Source organism: Leucopleurus acutus (assembly GCF_964270905.1).
Source record: "Leucopleurus acutus genome assembly, chromosome: 12".
Classification (NCBI taxonomy): Eukaryota; Metazoa; Chordata; class Mammalia; order Artiodactyla; family Delphinidae; genus Leucopleurus; species Leucopleurus acutus.
Window position 1 is genome coordinate 13,851,121 of NC_139154.1, and position 12,204 is coordinate 13,863,324.

Sequence of the window (12,204 nt, forward strand, 5' to 3'; positions counted from 1 at the left end):
AATTTCTTTGGATAAATTCTTATATATATCTATCTATATATCTGAGCTGTTTAATAAATGTTTGCTAACTATCAGTAAATGGCATGTATCTACACACTACACCTTGAAATTTTCTTTTTTTTTTTTTTTTTTTTTTTGCGGTACGCGGGCCTCTCACTGTTGTGGCCTCTCCCATTGCGGAGCACAGGCTCCGGACACGCAGGCTCAGCGGCCATGGCTCATGGGTCCAGCTGCTCTGAGGCATGTGGGATCTTCCCGGACCAGGGCACGAACCTGTGTCCCCTGCACCGGCAGGCGGACTCTCCACCACTGCGCCACCAGGGAAGCCTGAAATTTTCTTATTTCTCTTCCTAATGTTGTTTTTGGAGTTGTCTTCTGTCTGATGTTGCCAGAAGAAAGCTTCGTTTATTTCTAATTATTCTCTACACCAGAGTCATGGAGACATAAGTTTACTTGACCTTGCAAAAATGCTTCACGCAAAGATATAATCAGTCATCATGGGATCCTGAAAGACTTGCCTAAAATATCACCAAGGTCTTCCTCAGTTGTCCCCAAGCTTCAGGGCACAAAGGAATCTTCTTGAGTGCTTGTTTAACATGCTGGCTCCCATGCCTGACTCCAGCTTCCCCCATCAAATTCTGATTTGGAGGTAGGGAATGGGGTCTTGAGACTGTATTCTTAGCAATTACTTGTGACAGTCCAAGGACCACACTTTAAGATGCACCAACTTATCTTGAAAGTGTCTGTGATCAAAAAAGTCAGTCTTTTCCCCAACCTCTCGCTGCCAGGTTTGCGTTATGAAGTATGAGGGGGCTGACCTCAAGGTGACTGACTAATCTGTCAACACAATTCCTTGGGAAGATGCTCCGCTCGGCACCTCATTCCAATGTGATGGCACAAAGGCAGATCCTCTCACAGATTACGCCGCCAGTGCCAGGTCAGGCAGGGAGGGGATGGGAGTGTGACTTACTGATCACCTTGCCCTTTCAACATCTAATGGCCCGACCCATCACTGACCCCAGACCCATGGCCCAAAAAGCATTTGAAGGAATTTAGGAAAGTTGACAGAGGTACAAGGAAACAAAATAAGCACTGCTAATTTGTTGCCTCACAGAAGTTAACTGTTAGGCAAAGTAAGATCTTTCAGGGATAATAGTCTTCTAATGCTTTGGGGGCATAGAATCGTCACCATTTCTATCTTCACCATCATCATCGACCATCACAATAATCAATAGTTACTGAGTCCTCGTAAGACACGTCTTAGATTTATTATGGGAAAGAGATCCTGAGAGGTATAATTTTCCATTGCATTTCCAGGCCTTTGGGCAAAAGGATTTTATTGAGCCATCTCTAAGGGTATCAAAATTATTCTTTAGTATCTGCACAGAAATGATATCTCCTTCTCATAGACATGAACGTCCTTCCATTTCAATTCATATGAAGGTCTGTCGTACTTCCTTTAAAGACGTACTAGTACTTCAATGTGGATTTATCCATATTTATTTAATCAGTCCCTGCCAACGTAGATTTCATTTGTTGCAAGTTTTTGCCATTTCAAGCAATTCCATAATGAACCAAGCCATGCCTATCTTGGCACATCTGAGCGATCATTGATGTGAGATCAACATCTAGAAGTGTAATTGCTAGGTCAAAGGGTATGGCCATTTAAACTTCTGGGAGGTACCTCTAATAGTCTTCGAAAAAGTTATGGTAGTTTATACTCATGACGATAGTGTATGAAGAAGTACCTGTTTCCTCATGCCACTACTGGAGATTATACTTAAAACTTTTTCTGGCACTCTGATAGGTAGAAAACTTCATGTTTATTTGCACTCCTTTGATTTGCGGTGATGTGTTTATTAGTCATTTGTGTATTTGTATTCTGAGAAATGCCTAATCCTGTGTTAAACATAAGAAAAAATTTAAAAAATATTACACAGGTTGATTTTTATAATATTTAATTCTTAGAATAGTAAGCTTCATTACTGGGGAAAATCTATGATATGAGGGCACTGAATACCTCATTTTTCACCTATATCCCATAATTTGAGTCTTATTTTAATAGAATAGAAGCCAATCATCTGGAGGAATTTTTTTAAATGATTTGAGCACTGCTGAAATAACAATAAATTAAACAAATTAAGAATTGCAGGGCTTCCCTGGTGGTGCAGTGGTTGAGAGTCCGCCTGCCAATGCAGGGGTTACGGGTTCGTGCCCCGGTCCGGGAGGATCCCACATGCTGCGGAGCGGCTGGGCCCGTGAGCCATGGCCGCTGAGCCTGCGCGTCTGGAGCCTGTGCTCAGCAACGGGAGAGGCCACAACAGTGAGAGGCCTGCGTACCGCAAAAAAAAAAAAAGAATTGCAGTCTGAGCTCTTTCTGCTAGTCACCATGGTAGACATTGCTGCATGTTCTAGCATTGATGCTCCCTAACAATTCATTGATATTGATCTGAACATTTCACCCTCACTTTAACGGAGAATTCTTTCCCTTTTCTACCGAGATTAGGGAAACACAGAGACGATTATAGTGATTCTTTCTGAGAATCCCAACCATGGAACAGCCTGACCAAGATCCCGCTTCTGACTGGGAGAGGCCGTCTGGGAACCAGCTTGGATACTGCAACACTGGGATTTCCAATGACTTGTCAGTGACTTTCATCCAAAGACCATCAGGAACCCTCTTGGGATTGGACAAATTGGGTTTGTGTCCAGTTGCAAAGAGGGAGAAGACACACAAGGGGGAGCTGTCAGAATGGGGTGTCGGGAAGTATTGATCATAGAATTTGGGCTTGTGTTAGGTGATTTGAGGGAGGGTCCAAGGAAGCGGAGCTTTGCTCCAGATTGGACACTGTCAGGAAGCAGGTGTAACTCTATGATTGGGTATCTTGATAATTCTTGTCTATCAGGCAGGAGGATTAAGTTGAGACTAAAAAACAGGGGTCACTCATTAGCCAGGATGGAGATGTTTGGTCATTTTTGTGTCCTGGACAGTGTTCTTGCTTTGTCTGTGTTGAAACATAATGACAGAGTGGTCTTGTTTCTGTCTTGATCCATTGTGGTCACAGGAGTCTTGTCCGATGTGTGTGCTGTGTGAAACTATTCATGTTTAACAGGAGGACACCACAGCCCAGCCGTGGGTACCAGCCCCCAGACCAGGGGCCGCTTTTCACTTTCTCAGGCAATTTCAGGACATTGAAAAGAATACCATCTCCTGAACTGCAGCATAGAGGTTGCCCTCTTTAGAACCCCATTCTTTTTCTCTTCAGGTGTGGAGAGGCCATACGGCCCTGTAATGGAGAACGTGGACTCTGGTCCCAGGCAGCTGGGGCTGGAATCCTGCCTCTGCCACTTATTAGCCACGTGAGACCCTAAGCAAGTCACTTAACCCTTCTGTGCCTCATTTTTCTCATTTACAGAATGGGGGCGGGGAATAAAAAGGATCTGTGTTGTAGGGTTATGGTGATGCTGTCAGGACAGTAACCAGCACAGGGGATGTGCTCTGTTGTTACCAGCATCCCCAACTGTCCAGCCAATTCTCTGTCCGGCCTGGCTGACTGTAGAGCCTCCAGCTGTTGTCATTTCTAGTGCTGTGTCCCATTCCCTGTCTGGGCTGCGCGCGCGTCCACGCTGGTCTCCTTAAAAAGTCCCTTTCATCGTGTTACTGTTGAGTGGCGTGTTCCACACTCACTCTCATTCATTGAGTACATCCCTCTTTGTACTATGCGTCAGGCATCGCGCTGAGCGGGCCCAGCACAGCATTTTACTCCTTTCTCCTGCCAGCCAGGCGTTTTCAACCCCCAGCTGACCACTCGAGAATATAAGGAACTTACCCAAGGACACAAGGCTGGTAAGTGGTAGAGCTGGGATCAAATGCGAAGTCATCTGACCTTTAAACTCTTTGCACTTGGCCTCCCGTCTGAAAGTCCACACTCTTTAGCGTTGTAGGCCTTCAGTGTCCTGCCCCAGCCTGCTCTTCCAGCTTGACCTTGAAAAATCCCCCAAACAACCAAAGAGCGTTGTGGAGGATCCAGCATCCACAGGTCTAGTGTGGAAGGCTGAGAGAACGTCGAGAGGCAAAGGACAGTTCAAACCTTTTGAGGAAGTAAATAATGCATAACTGGGCTTCCCTGGTGGCGCAGTGGTTGAGAGTCCGCCTGCCGATGCAGGGGACACGGGTTCGTGCCCCGGTCCGGGAAGATCCCACATGCCGCGGAGCGGCTGGGCCCGTGAGCCGTGGCCGCTGAGCCTGCGCGTCCGGAGCCTATGCTCCGCAACGGGAGAGGCCACAGCAGTGAGAGGCCCGCGTACCGCAAAAAAAAAAAAAAAAAAAAAGCATGACTAATGGAAATGGTATCAATTAAGTGACAGATGTCTGCTGGAATGTCATAAACGTTCAGAGAAAAGGGATGTGGGCAAGCACGAGCGGACAGGAAGTGGTTCCCACCAGAGGTCAGAGAGTGGCTGAATCTTCAGAGAAAAGCCAGATTTGGGCAAAAGGAGGCTCTTCATTTAAGACTGGGTCCCATGGCCACATCTCTGCCATGTCTTCAGGCCCCGCTCTGTACCAGATGGTCCTGCCTCTGAACCCCTACATGTGCTGGTTCATTCTTCCTCCTTCCTCCCCTGACCAGGTTATAAAGTGCTAGACGGCAGGAACCTTGTGTTTGTCATCTTTTATCATCACTCCAACAACACGCCCTTCCTACTACTATACACACCACACACACACACACACACACACACACACACACACACACACACACGGCGTCTAACACATGCCTCGCTCACCTAAGGCAGTCGTGTACGAAGCCAAAGGTCCTGCATTCTTATCCCAGTTTAACAATTTCCCTGGCTCTTTTGGCTTCTTTACTCAGGTACTGTGCACATCCACCACTGTGTACCAATCCCAGGCCGGCCGATTGGCCGTCTGCCCTTGTATGAGTCCCTGGAAGCCTCTGGGCCTCAGCTCTCTCCTCTACAAAGAGCTGGGGGGTAGCCCAGCCAGGATTTCCTTCCAGAGGAGCATGAGAATCCTAAGAATTACCCATGAAGCTTGCTAAAAGGTAGATTCCCAGGTTAGCTCCCTCTCCCAGAGATTCTGACACAGAAGGTGGCAGCAGAAATCTGGGTTTTAATGCGCATCCCGGGGGACTCTGAAGCAGACGGTCACGGCACTGCCCTTGGAGACCCTGTTTGGAGGGCTGGTGAAGGCATCCATGTGCGGACAGACCTCTCTGATGCACAAACACGACTTAATTTTCAGAGCCGTCCACTTGAAAGCTAATGACCCGGTTGTGAGCGCACAGGGAAAATCTAGAAGGGCCTCCAGCGTCCCCCCCACCTCCCGAAGATGCTTCCGATTCCGATGGGCTCCGCGGATCTGCTTTTGTTTGTTTGTTCTTTGCGCGCAGGGGTTTCTATTTCTGCTGAGGGCCTTCCCGGCTCAGATACCCCGTTTGGGAAAAGCAGCGTTTGCTAAGCCCTCCGAGGCTCCTGGCTCCCGGAGGGGGATCAATGTCCCCACCGCTCTATGAGGAGGCCTTTGTAGTGTCGACTTGCTGTTTGTGCTTCAGGCTGTCGGGGAAGGTTTGCTCCTAATTAAAGGCGTAAATGCTTTAATCCTCGGCCTGAGGGCTTCCCAGAGCGCATTAGCCGAATTAGGAAGGAAATGGATTGTAATCCCTTTAATATCAGCCTGGAGGAACTCGAGGGCTTCTGGTTTGGGAGAAGAATTTCCTCCTGTGATTTCACAATATTAACATGCAGAATTTGCATAGACAGAAACTTGGGGCTCAGCTTTCCCTTCAGGGAAAGCCAAGAGGAGTTTCTCTCCGATGAATGAAGGTTGCAATAATTAAGCTCCTGCAACATACCAGAGCATTGTGCGTGTCTTTCTCCTTTAGTTCCCCATCCAGTCTGTGAATGTGTATTTTATCAGTAAGGAAATAAAGATGACTTGCAGCAACATGGATGGACCTAGAGATTATCATGCTAAGTGAAGTAAGTCCGACAGAGAAAGACGAATATCATATGATATCACTTATACGTGGAATCGAAAAAAAGAAAAGATACAAATGAACTTTACAGAACAGAAATAGACTCACAGACACAGAAAACAATTCATGGTTACCCAAGGGAAGGGGGGGGGATGAATTGGGAATTTGGGATTAACAGCTACACACTACTAAATATATATATAATAAACAACAAGGACCTACTGTATAGCACAGGGAACTATATTCAATACCTTGTAATAACCTAAAATGGAAAAGAATCTGAAAAAGAATATGTGTGTGTGTGTGTGTGTGTGTGTGTGTGTGTGTATAACTGAATCACTTTGCTGTACACCTGAAATATTGTAAATCAACTATACTTCAGAAAAAAGAGAAAGAAAGAAAGGGAAATAAAGATGTAGAGGTGAATATCCTCACGGAGGAAGGAGGCAAGGATTTTTTGAGAGCCTTTGGTGTGCCCTGTGTTTTGTATACACTATTTATTGAATCCTGTCCAGATAATCTATTTGTGTGTGCTTTTTTTTTTTTTTTTTTTTTTTGCGGTACACGGGCCTCTCACTGTTGCGGCCCCTCCCGTTGCGGAGCACAGGCTCCAGACACGCAGGCTCAGCGGCCATGGCTCACGGGCCCAGCCGCCCCGCGGCATGTGGGATCTTCCCGGACGGGGGCACGAACCCATGTCCCCTACCTCGGCAGGCGGACTCTCAACCACTGCGCCACCAGGGAAACCCGATGATTACCATTTTTGCCACGATACATGAGAAGGCTTTCCCTTTATAGGATCACGCTAAACACCAGTGCTTTCATAGGGAATCATGTTACAATGCAGATTCTGGTTGAGTCAAGGATGGGGAGGAGACCTGCGTTTCCAGCAAGCTCCCAGGTGAAGCCAGTGCTGCTAGGAGATAGTTCACGCTTGAGGAATGACGCTATACGCAATACTCTGCATCTTCCTTTCCCCACATCTTTACTTATAGATCTAATTATTTTTAATGACTGCCTGATATTCCATTGAACTGATGGATTATATTTATTAAACTATTTCCTTATTGGTGGATAGTCACGCTTTTCCAATGTCCTCCCAACAAATAATGCTGCAATAACTATTCATGAACATGTATCTTTACAAATGATGCTTTGATTTCTGTAAGGCAGAATCATACAAGTGGGATTTCTGGGTCAAATCCTATGGGTATGTAGTGTTAATAGATACCACCAGAACAGCCCCCTTCCTATCAGCGGTGAGTATGAGTGCCTCTTTTCCCATCTCCTCACCAGCATAGGGATCTTTAAAATTTTTGCCAATTTGATAAGATGGAAAATGGTATCTCATCATGGTTTTAATTTGGCTACTAGTGAGGTGAAGGATCTTTTTTTTTTTTTTTTTTTTTTTGCGGTACGCGGGCCTCTCACTGCTGTGGCCTCTCCCGTTTTGGAGCACAGGCTCCGGACGCGCAGGCTCAGTGGCCATGGCCCACGGGCCCAGCCGCTCCGCGGCATGTGGGATCCTCCCAGACCGGGGCACGAACCCGTGTCCCCTGCATCGGCAGGCGGACTCTCAACCACTGCGCCTCCAGGGAAGCCCAAGGATCTTTTTTATATCATTAGCTATTGGATCTTTCTCCCTTGAGTTATCTTTTTTCTCATCAATTTACGGAGCTTTCTGCACATTGGCCACAATAACACTTTATCTAGCACATGCTTCAAATACGTTCTCTCTCGAGTTTTAAATATAAACATTTAAGTGTGTAACCTGAATGTATTTTTCTCTAATATAAAATTCATAATACTTGCATTAGAAAATGTTGTAACATGAAGAAAGGTTTGAAGAAGAAAAAGAAACTGCGTATAATCACACTGCTCAGTCAGTGACAACTTCTGTTGACATTTTGATGCCCAGGGTGGCAGGGTAACAGTTAAATCTTTGGGCTGTGGAGTCAGACAAAACTGGAGTTCCACCCACACCTACATTTACAACTTACCAGGTGAAGGGGATTCTAGAAAGTTATTTCATCTCTCTGAACAGCAATTTTCCTCATCTGTAAGAAGTATTAATAATGGTCATATCTTTGAGTGAACACAGCGTCTATGATATAGTTCGTGCTCTGTGAGATCTTTTATATGTATATTTTACTTATTTATATGCATGTTTACAAATCATACACTGAATACATAATTGTTGCATTAACTATAAACAGTGCTACTCAACCTTAAAACCTTATAAATATTATTGAATGAACATACCATAATTACTGTTGTTCAACATCTGAGTTTCCAATGATGTATTTTCTCTTACAAATAAGGCTGCAGAATAAACTTTTTTCTCCAATTAGGTAGAAAAAGAGAGATAAAGCTACTGGGTCAAAGTGTATGAATAGGTTCTTGATACATATTACCGAACCGCTTTCTAAACAGGTGTATTTTTGAAATTTTATTGAAGTATAGTTGACTACAATGTTGTGTTAATTTCTGCTGTACAGCAAAGTGATTCCATTATACATATATATACATCTTTTTTCATATTCTTTTCCATTATGGTTTATCACAGGATACTGAATATAGTTCCCTGTGCTCTACAGTAGGAACTTGTTGTTTATCCATCCTATATATAATAGTTTGCACTGCTAATCCCAAACTCCCAATCCATCCCTCCCCACTCCCCCAACCTCTTGACAACCACAAGTTTGTTCTCTATGTCTAAAAAGGTGTATTTTTAATATTAAGGGATCATTACTAATTTTGTTAGGTGTGATCATGGCATTTTGATTATGTTAGAGATACTTCATTTTGAAATATTTACAGGAGAGATGATATCTAAAATTTACTTTAAAATGCTCTAGCAAAAGAAACAGCATTAGTAGGATGAAGAATAATCAGTGAAACAATTTTAGTGACAAAATAAAAGTTGACCTGAGTGATGGGTGTGTGGAAGTTCATTATCCTACTCTCTCTACTTTTGTGTATGTTTGAAATTTTCCATTATAAAACATTAGATCAGAAAGGAAGGGAGGGAAGGTGGAGGAAAAGGAAGAAAAGAAAGGAAAGAAGGAAAAAAGAGGGATGCACTCCTTTTGACTACCCCTAGCCATTTATAAGTGTGTCTAATTCATGATATTCTTGTCATCCTCACTATCCTGATTAAGAAAGAAAAAGAAAGAATGAAAAAAAGAATGAAAGAAAGAATAAAAGAGAGAAAAAAGAAAGAGGAAGGAAGAAAGGGAAAGAAAAGAAGGAAGGGAGGAAGGAAAGAGAGAGGAAGACTGAAAGAAAGAATGAGAAAAAATCTGTTAGTTTGATAGTATAGCCTTTTTGATCTATGGTGAGGTTGAACAATTTTGCAAATGATCTTTATCTCTTTATTGAAGTACAGTTGATCTACAATATTATCGTTGATTTCAGGTGTACAGCATAGTGATTCAATATTTTTATAGATCAGGCTCCATTTAAAGTTATTATACAATGTTGGCTATACTCCTTGTGCTGTACATTACATCCTTGTAGCTCATCTATTTTATACATAACAGTTTGTACCTCTTACTCCCTTACTTCTGCCTCTTGCCACTCCCCCCTTCCTCTCCCCACGGGTAGCCACTAGTTTGTTCCCTATGTCTGTGTGGTGTGTGTGTATATGGATACAATGGAATATTACTCAGCCGTAAAAAAGAATGAAATTTGTCATTTGCAACAACATGGATGGACCTGGAGGGTATTATGCTTAGTGAAATAAGTCAGACATAGAAAAACAAATACCGTATGTTATCACTTATATGTGGAATCTCAAAAATATACAAATGCGTGAATATAAGAAAACAAACAGACTCACAGATCTTTATCTATCTCTTCATCAGTTGTAAAATGCTTTCTTGCCTGTGTGTTCCCATCTCCTTTACCTGTTACAATCCTCTGTGGATCTCCTTTTTTTTTTTAAACTATGCTGTTTTTTTTAAATAAATTTATTTATTTATATTTTAAATTTTTTTGGCTGTGATATACCTTCATTGCCCTGCACAGGCTTTCTCTAGTTGCGGCGAGTGGGGATTACTCTTCGTTGCAGTGTGCAGACTTCTCATTCTGGTGGCTTCTCTTGTTGTGGAGCACAGGCTCTAGATGCCTGGGCTTCATTCAGTAGCTGTGGCATGCGAGCTCAGTAGTTGTGGCTTGCGGGCTCCAGAGCACAGGCTCAGTAGTTGTGACGCACGGGCTTAGTTGCTCCACAGCATGTGGGATCTTCCTGGACCAGAGCTCAAACCCCTGTCCCCTGCATTGGCAGGCGGATTCTTACCACTGTGTCACCAGAGAGGTCCCGTAGTGAATCTCTTTTATCCATGGTGCCTTCCAAGATGTCCAGAAAAAAAGTATCTGCGAATGAAATTTCACTACTTCTCAATACTTGTTAATAAATAATATTTTCTTTCCAGTGTTGAGTCAGGTAGATCAGCTGACCATTTTGAAACATAGTTACTTCCACAAAATGACTTAGTTGAGGTAAAAACATTAATAACAATAGCTACCCTTTATCGATCACTTATCATACGCCAGGCTCTGTGTTGCACACATCACGGGCATTATTTCATCCTCACACACAAATAAAGAAACAAAGGTTCAGGGAAGTAGGTTAAGTGCCCGGCCCAAGGCCACACATGGCAAAGCCAGAATGTGAATCCCAGATTTATCTGAGTCCAACCCCAAGGTTTCATTTTGGGAATGTCGTGTGTCCTTCTCTTTTTTCTGAATAAATGATGGAAAGCCCCTTAATACCATCGTTGTTTTGCTCCTTTATGTCCAAATTTCCTTGATAAACCACCCATTGGTGTGAAAAACTGCCTGGACCAATAAGATGGGCCAATGGGAGTGGTCTTTCAGGAGCTCTTAATCCGAGGTGTTCAGGAGGTCATAGCCTTTATCTCAGCCTTACAAGGGGTGTGAGTGGCTGTGCTTAAGATAGAAAATGGATCACCCAGACATGCCTGGACAGCACCACGGGAGTGGAGAGGGCAAGAAGGTTAGCTGGGCCCTGGGTCCCTTGGAGCAGGAGAGGACAGTGGAGGGGAGCCCAGGAGGGATCTGCTCAAGAGACAAGGATGACACCCCAACAGGCTGCATTTGAGGTGCTTGCCCACAGAGAGGCCCGAAGGCTGATAAACTGGTCTCTGTCTCGGCAACAGCCACTAGAGTCCCAAGATCCTGCCTCATAAATCTCTGAATTGGCCCTCTGTCCAGAGGCCACTGCAGAAGCCTCCAGCTAGCACCCAGGAGCGGCCCCTGCAGGTCCTCCCCGTATTCCACCCAGAGGAATCAGAACACACGACAGACAGATTATTTCTCATCTCCCTGCATAACCGCCTCTATGGGGTTGCCACTGCAAAGGCCCTTCGTATGTGGCATCAACCTTTCCAACACACACACACACACACACACACACACACACACACTTCCTACCTCTGTGCCTCTTCACTTGCTGTCTGTCTGCTAGAAAGCCCTTCTGTTTCTCCCAGCTGCATTTCTGTCTCTTCCAAAAAAGCCTGTCTTGAGTTTGGGTTCCCAAGTCCCTTCATTCCTCCATCCCTTAGAGAAGTGCTGTGAGGATTACATGAGTGAACTCCTAGAGCCTGGCAAACAGCGAAGTCTCAGTAATCGTAAGACATTTTTCCTTTTTATTCTCTTTAGAATTGTTACTGTCTTATTTATCCCCGAGAGTATTTTACTTAGCTTGGTGCCTCCTGGCACCTGGCACGTAGCAGGTGCTCGATAAACATTGAAGGGATGAATGGTGGAGACGGGGTTTTCCAAGGGGAGGCACAGGAGTGAGGTGGCCCCGGGCCTGACCTCCGGGCATTTCAGCAGCTGCTCACCAACCTCTGGCCTCCAGCAGTGTCAGGCTCCAGGCGAGCTTGTGCGTCCACCTTCAGCCAGGGAAGCTCTCTGCCCCTGGCCGTGTCAGGTGAAGTTACCTGGGCAGACATTCCCAAGGATGGCCCACAACTTTGCCCACTGAATTCTACTCTCTACCAATCGGAGTCATCTTTGGGAAGAGCAGATGGTAGGAAATCCAGACTGGGTTTGGTGCCCCCCTCCGCCCCTGCCCCGTGCCTTCCCAGTCCTGAAGCTACCCTGGACTGTCTGACCAACGGACCCAGGAGAAGCTGCTATGGGTCAACAGATATTTCAATATTCTCAGCAGAAGACTCTT